Source organism: Ambystoma mexicanum, chromosome 6q (assembly GCF_040938575.1).
Source record: "Ambystoma mexicanum isolate Mex_15411 chromosome 6q, UKY_AmexF1_1, whole genome shotgun sequence".
Taxonomy (NCBI): domain Eukaryota; kingdom Metazoa; phylum Chordata; class Amphibia; order Caudata; family Ambystomatidae; genus Ambystoma; species Ambystoma mexicanum.
The window spans coordinates 543,101,822-543,122,450 of NC_090937.1; positions in this window are offsets into that span (position 1 = coordinate 543,101,822).

Genomic DNA, 20,629 nt, shown 5'->3' on the forward strand with positions numbered 1-20,629 from the left:
GAGTGGTGCCACGGGTGGTGGGGTTTGGGGTGTCCCATATGGAGGGAGCTGCCTGCAGTGTGGGGTGACAGGTGATGGGGACTGGGGAGGGGTTTCCTATGTGGAGGGGTCTGCCTGCATGGTGGCGTCACAGGGGAATGGGGGCTGGGGTGTCCCATGTGGAGGGGTTGCCTGCAGAGTGGAATGACTGGTGATGAGGGCTGGGATGGGGTGTCCCAAGTGGAGGGGGATGCCTGCAGGGTGGCGTAATGGGTGATGGGGATGGGGTGTCCCATGTGGTGGGGGCTGCCTGCAGGGTGGCGTCACAAGTGATGGGGGCTGGGGTGTCCAATGTGGAGGGGGCTGCCTGCAGGGTGGTGTCACAGGTGATGGGTGCTGGGGTGTCCCATGTGGAGGGGGCTGCCTGAAGGTTGGTGTCACTGGTGATGGGGGCTGGGGTGTCCCATGTGCAGGGAGCTGCCTGCATGGTGGCTCCATGCGTGATGGGGCTGGGGTGTCCCATGAGGAGGGGGCTGCCTGCAGTGTGGTGTCATGGGTGATGGGGGCTGGGGGTGTCCCATGTAAAGTCCTGCAGGGTGGCATTATGGGTGATGGGGGCTGGGGTCTCCCATGTGGACGGGGCTGCTGGGAGAGTGGCGCTACGGGTGGTGGGGTCTGGGGTGTCTCATATGGAGGGAGCTGCCTGAAGTGTGGGGTGACAGGTGATGGGGACTGGGGAGGGGGCTGCATGGTGGCATCACGGGGGAATGTGGGCTGGGGTGTCCCATGTGGAGGGGTTGCCTGCAGAGTGGAGTGACTGGTGTTGGGGGCTGGGATGGGGTGTCCCAAGTGGAGGGGGCTGCCTGCAGGGTGGTGTCACAAGTGATGGGGCCTGGGTGTCCCATGTGGAGGGGGCTGCCTGCAAGGTGGCATCACAGGTGATGGGTGCTGGGGTGTCCCATTTCACTATATGTCTTTATTTGTAATGTTGAATTTTGCTATAAATGTTATTCTGTTTATTTCATAATACAAATAATGTATATTCACAGCCCCTGATGTGTGTGAGTTTCTTTTTCCTTTCTGGAGTTATTTCCTGGGCTATTCACTTAGGGATTCAGTCCATTAGTATCATTATGAATGGTTCCCCAATATAATCTATATGTGTTGTTTCATTTCATGACAACAATTGGTGTGAACTTTTAGAGTAGCAGTTCTACCCCTTTTTCTGATTTCCCATTTGGAGGGGGCTGCCTGCAGGGTGGCATCATGGGTGATGGGGGCTGGGGTGTCCCACCTGGAGGTTGCTGCCTGCAGAGTGGCATCACCGGTGATGTGGGTGTCCCATGTGGAGGGGCCTGCCTGCAGGGTGGGCTGACGGGAGATGGGGGCTGGGCTGGGGATGTCCCATGTGGAGGGGGCTGCCTGCAGCGTGGCATCATGGGTGATGGGACTGGGGGTGTCCATGTGGAAGGTGCTGCCTGCAGGGTGGGGTGACGAGTGGTGGGGACTGGGCTGGGGGAATCCCATGTGGAGGGGTCTGCCTGCAGGGTGGCGTCACAGGTGATGGGGGCCTGGGTGTCCCATGTGGAAGGGGCTGCCTGCAGGGTGGCGTCATGGGTGATGGGGTGTCCCATGTGAAGCGGGCTGCCTGTAGAGTGGCATCATGGGTGATGGGGCTGTGCTGGGGGCGTCCCATGTGGAGGGGCTGCCTGCAGGGTGGCGTCATGGGTGATGGTGGCTGGGGTGTCCCATGTTGAGGGGGTTGCCTGCAGGGTGGCATCACAGGTGATGGGTGATGGGGTGTCCCATGTGGAGGGGGCTGCCTGAAGGTTGGTGTCACGGGTGATGGGGCAGGGGTGTCCCATGAGGAGGGGGCTGCCTGCAGGGTGGTGTCATGGGTGTTGGGGGCTGGGCTGGGGGTGTCCCATGTGGAGGGGGATGCCTGCAGTGTGGCGTTATGGGTGATGGGGGCTGGGGTCTCCCATTTAGAGGGGGGTGCCTGCAGAGTGGGACCACGGGTTATTTGGTCTGGGGTGTCTGATATGGAGGGGGCTGCCTGCAGTGTGGGGTGACAGGTGATGGGGGCAGGGAAGGGGTTGTCCTATGTGGAGGGGGCTGCCTGCATGGTGGTGTCGCGGGGGAATGGGGGCTGGGGAGTCCAATGTGGAGGGGTTGCCTGCAGAGTGGAGTGACTTGTCATGGGGGCTGGGATGGGGGTGTCCCAAGTGGAGGGGGCTGCCTGCAGGGTGGCATAATGGGTGATGGGGATGGGTGTCCCATGTGGTGGGGCCTGCCTCAGGGTGGCATCATGGGTGATGGTGGCTGGGGTGCCCCACCTGGAGGTTGCTGCATGCAGAGTGGTGCCACCGGTGATGGGGGTGTCCCATGTGGAGGGGGCTGCCTGCAGGGTGGCATCATGGGTGATGGGACTGGGGGTGTCCCATGTGGAGAGGGCTGCCTGCAGGGTGGGATGACAAGTGGTAGGGCCTGGGCTGGGGGAGTCCCATGTGGAGGGGGCTGCCTTCAGGGTGGCGTCATGGGTGATGGAGACCTGGGTGTCCCATGTGGAAGGGGCTGCCTGCCAGGTGGCATCACGGGTGATGGGGGCTGGGGTGTCCCATGTGAAGGGAGCTTCCTGTAGAGTGGCATCACGGGTGATGGGGGCTGGGGTGTCCCATGTGGAGGGGGCTGCCTGCACTGTAGGGTGGCGGGTGATGGGGGCTGGACTGGGGTTTCCCATGTGGAGTTGGCTGCCTGCGGGGTGGTGTCACAGGTTATGGGGGGTGGGGTGTCCCATGTGGAGGGGGATGCCTGCATGGTGGGGTGACGGGTGATGGGTGCTAGGCTGGGGGTGTCCCATGTGGAGGGGACTGCCTGCAGGGTGGTGACACGTGTGATGTGGGCCTGGGATGTCCCATGTGGAAGGGGCTGCCTGCAGGGTGGGGTGATGGGGCTGGGCTGCGGACGTCCCATGTGGAGTATGCTGACTGCAGGGTGGCGTCACGGGTGATGGGGCTGCGGTGTCCCATGTCGAGGGGCTACCTGCAGGGTGGTGACACAGGTGATGGGGGCTGGGGTGTCCCATGTGAAAGGGGGCCGCATGCAGGGTGACATCACAGGTGATGGGGCTGGGGTGTCCCATGTTGGGGGGGCTGCCTGCAGGGTGGTGTCATGGGTGATGGGGGCTGGAGTGTTCCATCTGGAGGGGGTTGCCGTCAGGGTGGGCTGACATGTGATGGGGGCTGGGCTGGGGGTTTCCCATGTGGAGCGGTCTGCCTGCAGGGTGGGGGGATGGGGGTGTACTGGGGTGTCCCATGTACAGGGGTTTGCCTGAAGGGTGAGGTGAGAAATGATGGGGGCTGGGGTGGGGATGTCCCATTTGGAGGGGGCTGTTTGCAGGGTGGCATCACGGGTGATGGGGCTGGGTGTGTCCCATGTGGAGGGGGCTGCCTGCAGGGTGAGTTAATGTGTGATGGAGTCTGGGCTGGGGGTTTCCCATATGGAGGTCACTGCCTGCAGGGTGGCGTCACAGGTGAAGGGGGCTTCCTGTAGAGTGGTATCACGGGTGATGGGGGCTGGGGTGTCCCATGTGGAGGGGGCTGCCTGCACTGTAGGGTGGCGGGTGATGGGGGCTGGGCTGGGGTTTCCCATGTGGAGTGGGCTGCCTGCAGGGTGGCGTCACAGGTTATGGGGGGTGGGGTGTCCCATGTGGAAGGGGCTGCCTGCAGGGTGGGGTGATGGGGCTGGGCTGTGGATGTCCCATGTGGAGGGTGCTGACTGCAGGGTGGCGTCACGGGTGATGGGGCTGCGGTGTCCCATGTTGAGGGGCTACCTGCAGGGTGGTGACACAGGTGATGGGGGCTGGGGTGTCCCATGTGAAAGGGGGCTGCCTGCACTGTAGGGTGGCGGGTGATGGGGGCTGGGCTGGGGTTTCCCATGTGGAGTGGGCTGCCTGCAGGGTGGCGTCACAGGTTATGGGGGGTGGGGTGTCCCATGTGGAAGGGGCTGCCTGCAGGGTGGGGTGATGGGGCTGGGCTGTGGATGTCCCATGTGGAGGGTGCTGACTGCAGGGTGGCGTCACGGGTGATGGGGCTGCGGTGTCCCATGTTGAGGGGCTACCTGCAGGGTGGTGACACAGGTGATGGGGGCTGGGGTGTCCCATGTGAAAGGGGGCCGCATGCAGGGTGGCATCACAGGTGATGGGGCTGGGGTGTCCCATGTGGGGGGGGCTGCCTGCAGGGTGGTGTCATGGGTGATGGGGGCTGGAGTGTTCCATCTGGAGGGGGTTGCCGGCAGGGTGGGCTGACATGTGATGGGGGCTGGGCTGGGGGTTTCCCATGTGGAGCGGTCTGCCTGCATGGTGGGGGGATGGGGGTGGGCTGGGGGTGTCCCATGTACAGGGTCTGCCTGAAGGGTGAGGTGAGAAATGATGGGGGCTGGGGTGGGGATGTCCCATTTGGAGGGGGCTGTCTGCAGGGTGGCATCACGGGTGATGGGGCTGGGTGTGTCCCATGTGGAGGGGGTTGCCTGCAGGGTGAGTTAATGGGTGATGGAGTCTAGGCTGGGGGTTTCCCATATGGAGGTCACTGCCTGCAGGGTGGCGTCACAGGTGATGGGAGCTGGGGTGTCCCATGTGGAGGGGGCTGCATGCCGGGTGGCATCACGTGTGATGGGGGCTGGGCTGGGGATGTCCCATGTGGAGGGGACTGCCTGCAATGTGATGTCATGGGTGATGGGGGCTGGGGTGTGGGTGTCGCGTCAGGAGGGTTCTGCTTGCAGCGGATGGCGGGGTCCAGACGCACAATTTTTCTGGGGTGTGGTTGGGGTTCTCAGGGTGTTTTTGTGTGATTACGCTAGGGTGCGGCCAGGGATCGCAGGGTATTTTCACACGATTACGCTCGGGTGTGGGCGGGATCGCACAGTGTTTTCACGTGATTGGACTGGGGTGCGGCCAGGGATCAAGCACAGTTTTCACGTGATTATGCTGGGGTGCGGCCAGAGATTGCGTGGAGTTTTCTTGTAATTATGCTGAGGTGCAGGCGGGGATCACGCTGAGTTTTCGTGCAATTTGGCCAGGGTTTGCAAGGTGTTTTCGTGCAATTACTCTGGGGTGCGGTTGGGGAATGCACAGTGTTTTCACGCGATTTTGCTGGGGTGTAGCCAGTGATCGCGCAGTGTTTTGACATGATTTCGCTAGAGGGGCTGTATACTGGACCAGGGATGGCACTGAGGCTTGCACCGTGTTAGGCATTTCACTTGCTTTTTACTGCCCGTGGGGGCGTGTTGGGGGCGTTACTGGTCCAGCATGCTGTTCCTTGCACCACAGATACTGGTGTCTCTGGAAATCCATGAATACGTGTGCCGTACAATCATTTCTCTGCTCCACATCTGGAGCGCGCTCCTTCTCGGCATGCGGTGCTTGCACCTTTTCTGCGCCAGATTCTATGAATCGGGCCCTATGTCACCTTGTTGCGCACAGTCTTTCTTCTATCCTCACACCCGCTATGCATCGCGTTAGGACCAAATGGTGGGGAGAGCATCCTTACATGCGGACAACAAGGATCTGAGCTACCACGCGCGAGTGATAAACGTATACACAGATATATGTACTTGGTAAAAGGAATACTTTTGAGGATTGCAGAATAAAGATATCAATAAATATATATCACTGATTCGGACATGTTATACAAGGTGCCAAACGTGAAACACAATAAACATGTTTGTGTTGGAATATCAGGTGGCAACTGTGATACGTTGGCTGTTCATTATGCATTGAATAGTGCATGCATTAGTGCGTAAAATAAACTTGCAAATATGGGCACAATGTATAGTGTTTTGTATGAAACAGTTAACAAAAGGTATCTCATGTTTTGAGAGCTTGAATACAAATTGTGTAGCAAAGCACATACGTATTGCCGAAAGACCAGAAAACTGTGACAGCATAACTGCTGCTCTGCAGAAGTATATTGGTTCCTAAACTCAAACAAACAGTGAGCCCAAATATACAGGTGTTATAGGCCCAGCATCAATGTACAACTCATTCAACTCGTTACAGTAGCATGGGCTAAGGGGAGGCCATACTCTTTGAGAAAGGAGTGAGCAAGCAAGGTAGCATCCTAAACAACAATAAAAAGAAATGCCCAATCGAAGTTGTTTAATAATACAACAGTAACAACTGATCCATGTTTTGGAATAAACGGAATATGCCGACATTTTGTTGAAAGCGTCATTCTGGCATGAAAACATGGAATGCAGGCAATTGTCTTTGCAACAATGTACAACTGTAAGTATGTGCTTATTAAAAAAGGTAAGGAATTGGGTATTAATTGTCACTAGGACCCACAAAAATAGGTCTGCGTTAAGGAACCACTGTAAATACCTCCATATCTTCTTTCTGGGACCTGACAGTATAGGATTCAACCTTACAATGTGTATTCTGCTATCCCATATATAGCAGATTTACTGACCAAATGTGTTCACGCTTTTTAGTGAACAAATCGGCGGATGCACTTTCTAAATGTGTATCGGTATTGATGCTAAAATGCTGCTGCCATAACAATTTCTGCTGTTCACCAGCAAGTATTCAGAGGGAATCCTATAGAGGAATGTTGGCAAGTTCCAATATACACCTCACAAACCAGCAACACCCATTTTTAAAGCCGCTGACTGAAAGCCTGACTGTTGAGCAGAGCAGGCTTTCATGATAGAATACAGTTACTAGATACCTTCAAATGTGAACAAATGAGAGAGTCCCTCAAGCAGATGGAAATACTTCACACACCCCAACTGAACAACAGGGAGTTAACCCGCTACTGGGCCAGTCTCCTCACACTAGCAACATGATATTCTAGAAGCCTCAGTGCTAGAATACATTCTTCCAGGTGCACTCATAATGCCCACTCTGAATCCTAGTAAGCATTTGGACAATCGTATGTATCTTGAATATCGTGTTGGCACTGGCAGGGGCCCTGTTATGGGTTCAGAATATCACAGACCCACTACTACAAACGTGGCACTACAACCTCGGTAGTGTCTAGGTCACTTTTACTATGAGTTATCACCAATCATGGAGTTCTGATTTCTAGTAGTGTATGCTCTCTGGTGGTCCAGGTTCATCTGTGAATATTTATGCCATCTTTCTTTTCTTAGCAGTTGCTCACACTCTCCAACATTTACCCCTCTTCTTCTAACCTGGAGAGAAAACTTGGGACAGGCCAGCTGCAATGACTCCATCTTAACCAGGTTGATGTTGTCTGACCATCCAATGCGAACTGAGGAGGTTCTGTGCAGTGTTCCAGGTCAGTTCACTTCTGAGGAATTCCTTCAATGCAATGAGAGGCAGCAGAATGGTGATCTATAGTGGCAAGGCTCAATGTGCTTTCATTGGGGATGAAAGTTTGCATTGCTTGTGCCTGGGACCAGTACGCTATCAGAACCTGCCCATCAGATGCATGCAAGGCTGTGGTAACCATTCCTTTCAAGCCTAAAAGTAATTACCATTCTCTTTATGACTCATGCCTTGCCTCTGCCAAGCGTTCATACTTCTCTAACCTTCTCCACTCCCAAGCCTCTCACCCTTGCTGTATTTTCCAAACCCTCTCTCGTCTTCTCTCCCCGCCTACCCCTGACCCCTCAGCCTCTTCTACTCTTTCTCCTTCTGACTTTGCAAACTTCTTCTCCTCTAAGATTCTTTCTCTTCGTCAAAAATGTACTGCTCTTCCTACTCCCCCTTCTCCCCCTCCCTATCCCCCTTCAACCTGCCTGTCTGACTTCTCGCCTGTCTCCCCTTCTGACGTGTCCCTCATCCTGTCCAAAGCCCATCCTACGTCTGCCCCTACTGATCCTCTCCCCTCCCTTCTTATCCCCAAGATCTACCCTCTTCTTATTCCTTACCTTACCTCCTTCTTCAATACCTGCCTTTCCTCAGACACCTTCCCCACTTAATTTAAGCATGCCACCATCATTCCTATTCGGAAGAAACACTCTGCTGATCCCCTTCTTACCTCTAACTTCCGTCCAATCTCTCTCCTCCCATTCCTCTCTAAACTACTTGAACGCCTTGCCTATTCCCAGCTCTCAGCCTTTGTCACTAAACTTTCTCTCCTACCCCCCCTCAATCTGGTTTCCAGCCTAAACACTCTTCTGAAACTGCCCTCACTTACATCCGTAACTCCCTCCTCTCCGCTCGATACTCTAAGCAATCCTCTGTCCTTATTCTCCTTGACCTTTCTGGTGCTTTCAACACTGTTGATCACCCCCTACTTCTCAATAATATTTCTTCCTTTGGTTTCAAAGGCTCTGTTCTCAACTGGCTCTCCTCTTACCTCTCCTCCCACTCATTCGCTGTCTCCTGGGGTGGCCGTTCCTCGCCTACCCTCCCCTTGGAATATGGTGTACCCCAAGGTTCGGTTCTTGGCTCTTTCCTGTTCTCTCTCCACACCTCTCTCCTTGCCCCTGTTATCTCTTCAATCGGTATTTCTCAACATTTCTATTCTGATGACATCCAACTCTTCCTTTCTTTCTCTTCCTTCTCCTCTGACCTCCACCTTAAACTCTCTTCCTGTCTTACTGCCATTAAAAACTGCATGTCATCCCACTTTCTTTCTCTCAATACTGATAAGAATGAAGTATTTTTTCCCCTCCAATACTCCCTCCCCTCCCACTCCTCCACCTTTCATTCACTTTCTCCACTCTAATCTTCCTATCTCTACCCATGCTCGCAATCTAGGCATTCACTTTGACTCTTCCCTCTCGTTTTCCCACTATATTTCTCTTATCTCTCACGCCTGTCGCTACCACCGCTTCAATGTTCGCAAAGTCTGCTGCTCCCTTACCTTCCATGCAACAAAACTCTTAATCGCCTCCCTTATCTTCTCTCGCTTCTTCTATTGCTCCTCCCTATTCTTCGGGCTACCTGCTTCTCATCTTGCCCCTCTCAAAACTCTCTACCACTCAGCCGACCGTACCCTATGTCTCCTTGCCCCGCATGACTCCATTTCTTATTCGCTGTCCTCCCTTGGCTGGCTTCCCTTCGACTCCCAACTTAAATTTAATTTCCTCTGTCTAGTCTTTAAGTCTCTCCATGACCTGGCTCCCCCTTATCTCTCCTCTCTCCTCTCTTTCTATAATCCCTCCCAGTCCCTCTGTTCAGCCGATCACTTCCTTCTCGCCGTCCCCCCTTCCCCATGTGCTTCCTCCCATTTCTGTTCCTTTCAGCTTCTAGCCCCCCGGCACTGGAATGCCTTACCTCTCTCAATCTGCTGCATAGCTATCTTTTCCTCCTTCCGCTTTTCCCTGAAATCTCTCCTTCTCCATTCCCCGCCATGAAACCTTCCCCACCTCTCATTCTCTCCCCTTCCCTTGAATCTTCCCTATGATCTTCTCGTCCTTCCCCCTTCCCCTTATCCTCCCTCATTTTGACCCTATTCCTTCCTGTTTTTTCCCTCCTCTTTCCTTCCTCACCCCTTCCCCCTTCCCTTACAGATTAATTGCTCTACTTCCTGTTTTTATTGGTTCGATTCATTATTACAAATTGCTTCTACTGCTATATTGTTCTATGTATTCTGTTGTTTTAATGTAAAGCGCTTTGGATGAAAGTGCTATATAAGCAAAATACAAATACAAATACAATTACACATGGTCAATTCAACTGGAGTTAATCCAGTTATCCACACGGAGGGGCGAGAAATGATAAAAACTGTCTTTCCATCCTCCTACTTATATGTCTATGAATATGTGAATTCTCTAAATTTCCATTATTCACATCTAACATGCCCTGGTTACGGGAACATCTGTATTAAGAATTAGAAACTTAGCGGGGTGGATCCGTATGGTAGAATCTCAAACAAATGCTGGGTGTGGAGTAGTACTGGGTGGTAGGACCCCAACTGCCACCAAGTAACATAGTTCTGTAAGAATGGCTAGCACTAACCATTTTTACAGAACATCTGTATTAAGTTAAGTTTTGACAGGGCCTGCTGTCCCTCCACATGCTCTAATCCACCACTGAGGTAAAGAGGAGTAGCATTTTGTGTGTGTGGCGGGCAGGGGTCCGAGGGGGTGGGCTGTCTACCAGTTATTGCTCCTGGGTCACTGATCATGCTCACATATTAGAAATCAAAGTGCAGCAGCCCTGCTCTGTGTCTGAGAAGCCCCAATGGGCTGACAAAAGGCTCTGATAAGGCAGGGCAAGCAATTCCTGATCCACTTGGAGTTAGGGGTGATTGCATGCAGATCAGTGGGGTGCAGCCTTGAATGATGGGATGATGCAGATTGGGACTTGACAACTGGATCACTGGTCTGCCTCTGAGCTGAGCAGTCAAGGCCTTGTGTTCCAATCCAGATTGGGGATAACCCATCTGGATTCACAACCAATCTCTCTTAATCTGGGCTGAGTACTCTCATGCCTCCTCCCATTTTGAGAGTCAACTTTTGCCCAAAGGGTGAGAATCACAGGGTAGAACCCCAAGTCTTCTTCCCTGGCTCTCCTCAAAAAGGTCAAGGAACAGCTTTCCTATCCAGGGGAAGAATGGCCCAACTGGGTTAACCACGTGACTCTCAGGGATGATGGGTAGGCATTGCCTAACCCCTCACATTCAGACAGTCCTTGAGTGGTCCTAGGACGGTGACTGTAGGGGCAGCCAAAGGCTACAGCCTCCATGTGTTCTAGGGATAACCCCTCTAATCAGCAGGCATAAGGGTCCTTCTTCTTTGACCACCTTCTCCAGTGAACAGGTTTCTTTTTGAGTCTGGATTCTTCCCGTGGAGAAAATCTCTGACAGGCCCAGCATGCTCTCACAATGCCTGGCATGGATGAGTCTTATTTATGTCTCCTAGTGGATACAAGTCTACCAGCACAGACAGTATCCTCAGAACTAGAATTTTATCCCGAAGGGACTCTTCATCAGAGACTCCTGCTGGTTCACTGCCCTTGATCTCAGCAGAGAGGTCAACACATGTTTGGCCAGTCCAGGGGTAGGATAACCCAATGGGACCCATCATACTCAGAAAAGTCTTCTCTACAGCTGGTGCAAGCATCTCCTGACATCGACCATTTTAGAGTAACACTCTCTGCATTACTGTCCTCCCTCTCCTCAAAGATTTCAAGGGGATTTTCCCCAACCAAGGGACAACATGGCCCATTTCTTTTTTTTTTATGTAGGCCTTGATTCACTTTAACATGGAGTTTAATGTAATTTCCTTTACATAATACATAACAGGATCGTTTGCAACCGTATGTATACTTATCAGTGGCTCTTGGCCACCAGCCTTTGCAGAGATTTAATGACACAGTTTTATAATGTGCCCAAATCATTGCTCCGAGCATGTCTAGTTTGCTGAGGGCATAATGAAATTAGCAATTGAAAATAAAGTAAATGAGAAATAGGAATTGTAAAAACGCAGGGAACTTTTTAGGAAGAATCACTCTTGGACCTCCGCGACTTGAGTTCTAATCACCATTTAGGTGGTGTTGCAATGGTGCGTGCAGGAAGACCGGAGACACTGAGTTCCCCCACTCCGATTGTAACAATAATCAAAGAAGCTGCACGCATCTGTTTACTGCGCCACAATAAGATTTGAAAGACTTGAAGTTGTTGCCAAAAAATGAAAAAAAATATTGATTAATAGCCCTTTGTTTGATGACACATGTTTCGGCACAATCCCTGTGCCTTCCTCAGATCAGGGCAATGTCTATTTGATGCCACAAAATTGTATAATTAAAGATGTGCAAAATGTCATAACGTGACGATACAGCAAAAAAAAACAAATTGGGGCAACACAAAAAAGAAATTATTATAAAATCATATGTTTATACCATTAACATAAACACAAAAGACACAAATGGAACATTCATTGTATGATAAATCAGATCACATCCCGTAACATTACATAAAAGTCATATAGAATTCAAAAACAGCAAATCAAATAAATTAAAAAAGTTGTGTAAGTAAAAGACAATTGTAATTAAAACATACCATTGGTCGTCGAGATTTCATTGGAAAGGGGTGGGAGTGGGGGTGAAGAATAATTGAAAATATATGGAGGAGAAGAGGATAGGAGAAAAAAGAGAGAAAAGACATCCAAATTAGACACTATATACTAAATAAAACTGCAGGGATATGTGCAGTGTATAATCAGAGAAAACCAAGTGGGTACAAAAAACTTACCCATCTACTAATTTGTCAGCTACACATTAACGTGGTTATCAAATGAGTCCCATCAGACTCTATTCGTCTTCTAAAAAGTAGAAGTAAGACATAAAGGTCTATTTTGTGCATCAGTAAATCTGTGTGTACTATGACATTTCAGCCAATTGATTTAAACAGATATATTATAACCAGTCCATGAGTATGGTTACATGCTAGTACCGGTTAATTTTAGTGTCGCATTGTTTACCTCTAACTGCCTATACGTTCGTTTTCGCGGTGCTCCAACACAATTATTTAAGGGTGTATTAGATTACCTGATGTGTGTGCATGTTCTTTAAATTATTGTGACCATGCTCAGTCTTAGGTGTTCATGTTGGCGTGTATACAACCATGAGGGTATGAAAAGAGTAGTGCGGTTTCACCCTTGTAGGGGGGGTGGGAATCTATTGCCGTCTGCAGGGCGGACCCTGAGCCGAGTGGTGTGCTAAGGGGTGGGCTAGATAGCCCCCTTAGGGCTTACCTGAAAATTTCAAGATTCACACATCACGCGTCGGATTACCAGGATAGGAGTCGCCATACCGTTTCCTTTGTATATAGGATGTTACTATAGTAATCCTAGTGGTCCTACCTCTCTTTCCATCTTGTCACAGCTGTCGGCCATGTTTAAGAGCGAAAAACATTATTGTTGCCAATAAGTACGTACATTATAGCGAGGATACTTGGGTCCTGCAGGAGTGCGTTCCTATGATACATTGAGAGATCATTTATCTCGTTACATGACTTAAATACAGTGTCTCAATTGATATTCCTGCAACGGAGGTAGTCAATATACACCTTATCCGGATGAGCTCCCAGAGGAGTGTTCACTCCTCCAGAGGCATTCTGGGAGATGTAGTCTTATACGGCTCTGGAATCAGGGCAGTCATGCAAATGCCTTGCAAACTATTTCATAACACTGGGTCCGGTGTTCCTCATAAAAAATGTGAGTGTTGCTGGCTTTAAGGGAGGCATTTTATGTTTCTACGTGAGACGTCTGCGAAACCATGGTTTTAGTGTGTCATAAGGATTTTTTTCCCCTCTAGATCATATTTGAAAAACTATTATTTGCAGTTATCAGTTTCCATTGTATGACTCTTAGAATCATAGATATAAACATAGTTCCCAATTTACATCGTTACATCATTATTCTTAGTGCAAAATGTTCCCTTGGCGATCTGTTCAATGCAAAGAGCAGTCTGCAAAAATCATAGAAAGTATGACATTTCATTGTCTGTGTTAAGGCCAGTTTCCACACATCTGAAGAAATTGATGAGTGTGGCCTCCTCCTGGCGTAATAACAATTCCTGGTTGCCTCCTCTGCACCCCAGAGTCACTTTTTTTAAACCAATCAATTTGATATGTTGCTTGTTGTCCATCTGGTGTGCGCGCTGCCAATGATCAGCGAGAGGCAGATTCTTGTCCTGGCTGCCGATCACTGCCAGGTGTTCTCTAATCCTGAGGCGAAGTTCACGAATCGTACTCCCACATTTGTGCCTTTTGTGTTTATGTTAATGGTATAAACATATGATTTTATAATAATTTCTTTTTTGTGTTGCCCCAATTTGTTTTTTTTTTGCTGTATCGTCACGTTATGACATTTTGCACATCTTTAATTATACAATGTTGTGGCATCAAATAGACATTGCTCTGATCTGAGGAAGGCACAGAGATTGTGCCGAAACACGTGTCATCAAACAAAGGGCTATTAATAAATATTTTTTTTCATTTTTTGGCAACAACTTCAAGTCTTTCAAATCTTATTGTGGCGCAGTAAACAGATGCGTGCAGCTTCTTTGAGAAATAGGAATTGTTTCTGCATACAGCAACACTTTTTTTCTTTATTGTGCAATTGATCATTACAAACCTTTAGCACATAGTTGTTTGTGCTTCCTTCCATATTGCTCAAGCTGCAGAGGATATAACGATAGACTCAACCCCAACAATAGTGGACCAAAATCGGTCCTTACGGATATTGTCGATACGTGATACATAAGCAGTATATCCCTTAACATAATGGGCCTCATTACGAGTTTGCCGGTCCCAATACAATGGTACCGGTAAGCTTACTGGTACCGTTCTATCCGGACCGGCAAACTCTGAGTTGTGCTTGCTTGTGCCTTTCATTCCGCCAGGTCTGACCTGGAGGAATGAAAAGCTTCCGCAAGCGCAGCATGCCTGTACCACAGGCACTGTTATGGATAGTGCCGGTGCTACAGGCACCCCCATTCCCATTTGAGCCTGTGGGATGTTTTTACCCATGCATCCGAGCCCTACCTCAAAAACTGTGCAGTACTGGCATTGAAAACATCATGATGGCCAGAGCTTCCCAGAAAATGCCCAGGGAAATGCATGAAGAATAGGCTGCCACCCATTTTTGCCGATGTTATGGGCACAGAAGGGCACTGCCTAAAACCCCATTGGACTACCCACACAGTAGACTGAAACCATTGGGAATGGCAATGCTGATTGCCAAGAGCAACCTAGAATTGTGGGGAATTCATTTTCTTAAATCCCAAAAATCCGTGCATTACCAGTACTCACCACTATCAGAAAGCCGGCGTTTTAAAACAACACCAGACTTTTTTTTGTGTAAAACTGAATAAATGAACCCAAAGCAGACCAAAGAAAGACTTACTGAGAGGTGGATCCAATGTAAAGTTATATTCTGAAGTGACTTGAAGGTTTATAACAAGACTGGCTGAGCTGTGGATTTCAGCAGTTTAAGTAAATTTGGACTGAAAGACACTAAAAATCTAAATGTTTAAAAGAAATGAGTGACCTACTTTTGAGTGTCACATAGGTTTGAATTGTTTAAATGTCATAGTTTTAAACTTAGAATCAGCATTCTAGCTGCATATGTAAAAACGGTTAGTTTTATTTGAATGCAGAAAACTGGGTAACTAAAAGTGACATTAGCTGGGGCCTGGCTTAAGGAACTGAATTCTGCCCACCAGCTACCCCCGACAGGAGTTGAGACTTGCACAACAGCTGTGTTCCCTGGCCTAGCTGCCTTTTGCTGTTCCCACCAAAAGGGATATGACACTTCTCTGATTGAATTACCTAGGCTCTGCAGGAAATTGAACAAAGCCCTGTCCTGACTCAGCAAATGTTTTATTGGTGGGAGTTGTAAATGTGGCTTCCTCCAGGAAGGAAAGGGGAGGAGCACTGCCTGTGAGAGCAAGCTGGCTTGGCAGAACTGGAAAAACCAGAAATTCAACCTTGTGCTGGGGGGAAACCACACCCCTTTGGTGCCAGAACATAACTCTAAAAAGATGGATCCTTCATAGAGCGGACTTGTGAAAATTATTTAAATGATACCATAATTCTTGTGATTTTTCTGCCCACATTTTAAGAGGTTTTTACAACCGGTGGTATGATCTGGGGGCAAGCTAGCAGTTAAGAGGGTATTACTTAAAATGTATGCATGTTAAAAATCTGACACTTCCTCAATTAATGTCCATACTCCTTGCGCACATGTGTGTAAATTTGGGTTAATGTCCGATATGGCAAAACCAGTTAAAAAGTGCAAATGTTGCCATTTCTGAATGCAAGCCCCCAGGAAGAGCAGATTTGGACAGGGTATACCTCCTGTGATATGTGATGGGTGCATGTAATTTTAAACAAATGTGTACCTGTGCAAATATGTCTTTTTGATCAAATATAGATTGTGTGCAATTTGACAGGGGAGTGTCCTTTCTGAAAGCCATTAAATGACATCATTCTGACACACAATCCTGCTCTCCAGTGAGAACGCAAAGAATTCTCCAACCTATCAGAACTCTGAAGGGGTTGGGCCTAGAAAGCTAGCCTCTCCACCCACTTTCAAAAACATATAAAAGCAGACAGTCAGGACAGATAGGGACATTCAATTCCATTTGCTGCAACGCGCTCTGCCGGACCACACAACATCCAGAAGATACTAGATTCAACACTTAGACTTTAAAACTCCAAAGAACTTGATTCTTTGATTAGACCTCAAAGCAAGGGCCTAAACCCACAAACTGAGAACTCTTCTCAGTGGGCCTCAGCATCCAGCAAACCTAACAGCGATAGCAGCATCCAGGAGCCGTGCAGATCAGCGCTGGGTCCAGCGAAAGCTGTGCAGAAAGATCCAGAAGCAGTGCTGTACCCAGAGAAAGCAGAGCAGTATCCAGAACCAGAGGCAGAGCAGAGCTGACCCAGACCGCTGTTCGCAGAACCAGAGAGCTGACCCAGACCGCTGTGCGCAGAGACCGTCCGTGGCGAGTGAAGAAAACCTGACCAGATCCGTGGCGAGGCCCATTCTATTTCTAAATATATTGTGAGTACCTAGCAGAACTGTGCAGAACCAATCTCTTAGTTAGAATAATAAAATTCAATCTATTTTAATCTAACCAGAACGGTCTCCTAACTGTTACCTGTCATTTGCAAAGCTGTCACCGGTCATTTCTAGTTGCTAGCTGTAACTTGTCACTTTGAACTTTTAAAATTTCAAATCTGAAAAATGACCTTTACCATATCGCTCATATCTCCATGACCGTTTGTCTTAGAGACTTGCAGTAACTTTCCTCTGAAAGCTGGGAATCTTGGCTTTTCAACGAACCTATTCCCTATACTTTTGCCATAATCGCGAAAAACGCACTCGCGAATTTTACCGCGATTTGCAAATTTCTCCACGTGTGAAAACAGCAGCTTCCTTGCTTTCATTTGCCAAAAATTCGTTTAACCTGCCAATCATTCCTAGAACATTGCTAAAGTAAGCCTGAACTAATTTAAACCAACTAATCCTCAACCTGAACCTCCAGAGGGAATTAAAATCATTTTAGCACATTTTCCAATATATTGCTATCACATTTTAAAGCATTTTTAGCCTGTGTGAAACTCATATCTATTCTCCTCTAAGCTTGCTGGGAAACTGGAACTCTGTATTACATTGTGATTGTATACCTGAACCGTGTGCTCTTCCTTCCATCTCCTTACATTGTATAGGGGGGGGCGAATTGCCACAAAGGGAAAGTGATTACCTTGTCTTTTGTGAAACCATATCAGTTTATCTTCTATACTGCATTTCATTCATTCAACCTTGCATTTCCTTGAACCCTATAAAGCATTCTCTACCACATTATTCTTCTGTCCCTATTTACCAGTGTGCTACCTTATCCATTTCATGTCAACTCCTTAGTGATTATAAAGAAGTGGGCTAGTGCCAGATTCTCCGTTGTTAATCTTTATCATATCAGATTAAGTGTGATATTCAATTATTAATTTATTATAAAGTGTGATATATATATATATATATATATATATTGTTTAAATTCTCAAATAAACCTTTTAACTTGCAAAACAGAACTACTTCTTGGCTCAGTGGGGTCAGGGGGATTCCAAGAGAGGGGTGTTATATAGGGGTAGTCATCCAGAACGCATGAACTGGACATAAAGATATATCAATAAGGGTTTCCATTCAGTATCCCAGACTAGGCATTGACTTAGCTGTAGTGTTGAATTGAATCCTCTTACAAATTGGGGGCTCGTAGCCGGGGATTCCGGATTAGATCTATCACTTGTGCAGATTAATACAGTGTGCCAGCTGACCAGATACACATATCCGGTCGGATCACCACGCTGTGTTACGCTGTAAAGCACTCCTCAAAGGAACGCTCTAAGGAAAAGGTCTGTTTTGCAAAAATAAAATACAAACGTCTGTAAGTCAGGAAGGAACTCAAATTCCAGAATGACGACCTTGGTAGATATGAAAATAGCCAGAGAGCACTTCCTACATAAGCTATTTGTGAGAGGTGAGTGGACTCATCAGGACCAGACGGTCTGGTTGCAAGCAATCGCACCCCAGATCACGGAAACAGGGTCAGATACATGGAGAGACCAGGGTCCCTTACATGTGGCCCTGAGTGAACTATATATGTCCTCTAAGGCCAAGGATGAGCACAACAAGATTGCCAGGGTAGCGGCATATTTATATTTACATATGGGAGCCATGCAGGACAAATGTGCTGAAGGCCAAGATCTGGCGAGTAGGCAACTGCTGGCATTACAGAAGGCCCAATCTGATCTGGACTCTTCTGAGCAGAGGCTGCAGAGGAGCCAGGAGTCAGAAAATGATAGTAGGCAGTATATCATTAAAATAATAGAGGACATGGATATACTGCAACAGGAAAAGGCTGACCAGGATACTAGATTTCTGGCCCTGCAGAAGGAGTACCAAGACAGTTTGGACTCCTTACTGCAGAGCCAGAAAAAGCTGGAGCAACAATTAGACTTTAACAGGGCATGCACGGAGCAGGTAGCCACCCTGCAAAGTCATCTAGATAGAGTGAAGGCAGAGAGCAACAAGCTGATTTTGAAAGACCTGGATACCCAGGCAGAGTTTGTTGAAGAACGCCAGAAAACTGGTGCCTTTCAAAGGCAGAGGGACGACCTGGCGGCACAAATGCAGGCTCTTAGTAAGGAAAGAGCTGCCTTAGGCCAGGAAGTCTGCCATTTAAAAAGAAAAACAGAAGAAAATCACTTGGCCCTCCAGGGGCTGGGTGACCTCCAAAAAGAACACCAGAACTTGTTAGAACACACCAGGAGGGTGGAGGATGCTCTGGCAAGAAAGGAGCAGGCCAATAGGGACACAGCTCAGGAGGTAACCCTCCTGCAGCAAAGACTGGCCCAGTGCTCCAGGACCAATCAGGAGGCACAGAGAGAGAATGAGGCTCTCTGCCAGCACAATGATAGACTCCAACAACAGGTAGCGATGCAGGAGAGACTGATAGAGTCTAGTAAGGCCTTAACTGAGGAACTGAAGGCGCAGGCTCTTGCATTGCAACAGGGAGCAGGGGCGGATAGAGATGAGGTTCGCTGGGAAAGAGAAACTCCTGAGCATAACCCCAGGAGCCCTAGTACCAGAGGCCTTTATCTCTCTCAGTCCCTGGACTCTGCCACCCCCATGTCCCCTGGTGCACATGAGCACAGGGCCACAGGGATGGCAGATTACTATCCAGCCAGAAGCATGGGGCTCATAGGCCAGTACCACCCAGGAATAGAGGGGCGGGCATCCGGGTATGGGCACCCAAGCACAGTGCAATTTGATGGGGAACCCCAGGAGAGTAGGCCCATTAAGGGCATCCTGAAAACCTCTGCCCAGTTAGGTCAGTGGGGGGGTACCCATCAAATCCTGGCAGCAAGGAGGGATCTGAAGACTCCTCTGAGCGGTACAGGACACAGGAGACCAGGTCCCCACATTCTGCCAGCCATTCCCAGGCTTGCAGAATCCGGGAAAACCTGGAAGAACAGATGGGAACCTCTGGGAGCAGTGCCTCTGAGTCAACAGATGAATGGACCAGGGTTACCCGGACTAAAAGGGCCAATAAGACAAAAAGGGCCTTGCTTAAGGACCCCTTAAAGCAGAGTAAGGCAATCAGGAGCGTCATCACGCCTTATCATAAGAACGCCAAGTATTCTGTTTGGGAGCACTTAGAGTTGTTTGAGCAAATGATGGAGACTTTCCATTTGAAGGACAGCCAAAGCTGTATTCAATATGTAAAGTGGACCTTCTCCCCGGAATACTCCAGTTTCTTTGCGGGGCTGGAGGACCAAAATCATTTAAGATGGTCCACCTATAAGGCGGCCATCTTGAAACATTTTTCTACTCATAGAAATCCTCAAGAGGCTCGCAAGGCAGCCTAAAATTTACAATGTGGGGAGGATCAGGCCCCACAAGAATTTGTGCAGGAGTTAAAGCGTGCTTTTGCACAGACCACAAGAAGGGTGCGCACGGATAGCAGAGAATTTATTAATACGTTTTTCCATGCCTTGCCCAAATACATAATGACCCAGCTCGTGAGGGATTTTCACGAGAAAAGATCTTTGGACTGGGTCATTGAACAGGCGACCCGGATCTATGAGGTGCAGAAGCCAATAGAAAATAAAAATAATGCGCCCAAAAACCCCAAAGCCAACAACACCCCTGCTGCTGCCAAGGTGGCAGAGTTAAAGGTCACCCCCGTTTTAGATTTGGAGATGGGGGGGCCTAAAAACCTACCAGCACCTAATAATGCTAGGCCCAGAAGGTCCTCGGGCCAGTCACAGACAGAGAGCCAGGGAGGCAGCCCCACAAATGGGGTCCCTCGCTCTCCTGATTATGTAAGCCCCCGTTACAAGGGAAACAGACCCATCCTGGGTTATGTGTGGACTCCTCCAGCCCAAGGGGGGGGATCCAGCCAAGCACCTAACCCAGAGAACTTCCCTCCCAACTTCTCACAGGAGGGCAGAAACTCACCAAACCCTGGGCAGAACTTCTTCCCCAGGTATCCACCCAACTTCCAGCCCCAAAATCCTCCACCCTTCTTTCCCCAATTCCCTGAGCCCAGACAACCGAATCCGGGAGAGGGGAGGCCAAGGGTGGAGGGTTATCCAAATCTTCCCAACCAGGGGTACTACCAAAGAAGGGATAGCTACCCTTCCCGGGATCAGGCCAGGGGAGA